Source organism: Paroedura picta, chromosome 7 (assembly GCF_049243985.1).
Source record: "Paroedura picta isolate Pp20150507F chromosome 7, Ppicta_v3.0, whole genome shotgun sequence".
Classification (NCBI taxonomy): Eukaryota; Metazoa; Chordata; class Lepidosauria; order Squamata; family Gekkonidae; genus Paroedura; species Paroedura picta.
In genome coordinates, this window is record NC_135375.1 from 114,961,740 (window position 1) to 114,964,342 (window position 2,603).

A 2,603-nucleotide genomic window follows, 5' to 3' on the forward strand; every position below is an offset into this window, starting at 1 on the left:
TGTGCCTGAAGGTGTACCTGAGGTTGTTAGAAAAGCAGGTGAGTCTTGATAGGAAAGGCAGAAGCTGGGCAGATCACCAGAAGGACAGGCTGGCTTAGGAGTTGGAGGAATGAAGGAAAAATCAGTTAGAGGTCCATGTCCAGAAAATGAATGAGGGAGCAAACCAGCTGCCAGGAGGACACGCCCCATGAAGCTGCCAGATGTAGCCTCAGAGTGCCTGTTTCCATAGCCTGGTCTCCTTTCCCCGGTCTTGAGCATCAGCTCTACCCTGGCACCTGGGATCCCCGTGAGGCCAGAATTAAAATTCCTGTATGCAGAGCACGGCCTCCGGAGTCACCACATTGCCCCTCTCGTGCAAATGAACGAGATAAGAAATATATGAATGAAATGTGCATCCTTGTTTCTTCATGAAAAGCCAACTGTGATGATTCCTAGGCGGGCCATAATTTTAACCTTCTTTGGGCACTTGGTCTTGCAGATGGATGAACTTGACAAACAGCTGTCCCAGGACAACCCAGGTTTCACAGAGGAAGGGGATGTGGACGAGGCTTCATCTCTGGGCTCCCAGGAGGACATCTGGCCTCAGCCAGGAGAAGAACACGGTCCACCCCTGGAGGTCCATGTAATAGTGGTGAGTCTTCAAAGGAGAGGCGGAGAAGCCGGTCGGTTCAGGGGCCCTGGGGAATGAGAGAAGAATTCAGTGGGCAGGCAAGATCCTGTCAGGGAGGGAGGCAGGGCAATGAGATGAGAAGCCACCACTGGACATTTAACAAGCCTTATTTCTATCATTCAATGCACCAAGTGATTAGGAACAATTTACCATGTTGAAAACTCACCTAAGGAAAACCATTCCTTCCAAATACATGAGAGTGCCAGGTCCATAGGATGGACGAGAGGGCACCCCCACCTTCCTGGGAAGCTGCCAAAGGAGACTCCAGCTGGCCATCCCGGTTGTCTCCTCTCCTCTGACTGGCAGGAGCTACTCCCCAGGTGCCCCCGGGATCTTCATGGCATGTGCAAAACATGGTGCCTGACCATTGAGCGATGGGCCCTTCCAGAAACCCCTGGAGCTGATTGAGGCAGAGTCAGCCTCTTGGTCTGCCGGCTTTAATATTGCCAGCTCTGACTGGCAGCTGCTCTGCAGGCAGTGACAGCCCTCTCACCATGCCTGCTGCCTGAGAGCCTTTAATTCTAGAGGGAGCCCAGGACCTTCAGCATGCAGATTGTGGCCTCTGACCCTGGAGAAATGGGCCTTACTTCCTATGGAACATCTGCTGCGACCGTCCAGCTCTGCGTTCCCCCCTGGCTCCTAACACCCGAGACCTTCTCCACCAGAGCTAATGGGAAATGGATCCGGGCTTCCTCCCTTCCCTGAGTACGACTTTGACTCCGAGATTCCCCTGGCACCGTCCAAAGCACTCGCTGGTTTTAAAATCATGTTTCCCTTCCAGGTTCCCTCGGTTTACAGCCTTGACAGTTGCGAGATTGACAGCCCCCAGACCCCCCAGCCAGAGTCTTCTCAAGACAGCACAACGGAGGGAGACCTTTCCCACCTCCTGGGCCTCCAGGACTCCGGGTCTTCCAGAGCCTCCTCACCCGCCTACAGCACCATCAGCACTCTGTGCGAGGCTGCGGACCCTCCCCAGCCCCCTGGCAGGAAAGATGAGGGAGCTCCGGCTGGAGCCAGCAAGGGGGACAGAGGACTGGAGGCCACCCCCAGCGGGGAAGCGATCAACAGTGAGGTACGTGGTGCTAACCCCATCTCAGCCAAGAGGCAAGTTCTGGAAGGTTTGAGGAAGGGGGACGTGGGACTCAAAAGACAGGGATGACCAGAGGGGGCCTCTCGCTCCCATCGCCCTGGCCCTTTCCTGCATTCTGAAAGTAGCCCCCCGGGTCTGTCAGGGAAAGGTGCGGGCCCTCTTTGGCTGCCTGCGCCCAACTCCAGGCACTCGGAGATAGACTGCTCCTGCATGCAAGTGATCTACTTGGCACTCTTCCACAAACTGGTCCAATTCAGTCAGCCCGATCTTCTGCTGACACAGCCGTCTAGCAAAAAGGCCCCGGAAGGCATGGCCAATTTTGCCTCCAGCAAATGCCACCCCCCTGAATGGGCCCAATGGGTCAGGGGGCAGGCTGGAGTATAGCCCTGAAACCATCTCCCTCCCCCTTCGCTCCCTCCCTCCCTGCTTTAGAGATTGGCCGCTCCACACTCCACAGGCCAGGCCCACCTGAGCAGCCCGCCTGGGACCCCCAGCCACTTGGGGGGAGAGCCCACGTCCCTCCCTGAAGCCGCGGCCCCAGAGCCACAGTCAGGGCCTGAGGCCGAGGTCAGCCTGTGGCATCTCTCCTTCCTGCAGGGTCTGGACGGGGCCACGGCAGAGGAGGACGTGGGCACCCCAGCGGCTCCGGCCACCCCCCGGCGGAGGATCTCCACGTGGGTCCGCCAGGCCTTCCGGTGTAGCTGTGTGCCGCGGCCAGAGCCCAGCCCAGTGGCGGAAGAAGACGGGAGAAGGAGGCGTCTGGGCGGTCGGCTGAGGGCCTGGATCCGGAAGCACCGGGGGCGCGTGCACCCAGACCTGGGCTGAGAAAAGCCTGAGCACAAA

The 2,603-nt window shown here is 58.1% G+C and overlaps 1 long non-coding RNA gene across 1 annotated transcript; it reads left to right on the forward strand.

Annotated features, from left to right (window-relative positions):
- Positions 1-534: 534 nt before the first annotated feature.
- Positions 535-2,603, forward strand: LOC143841898 (uncharacterized). The gene is made up of 3 exons (XR_013232934.1): positions 535-631; positions 1,452-1,742; positions 2,358-2,603. It is a non-coding gene; the product is annotated as an uncharacterized LOC143841898 (long non-coding RNA).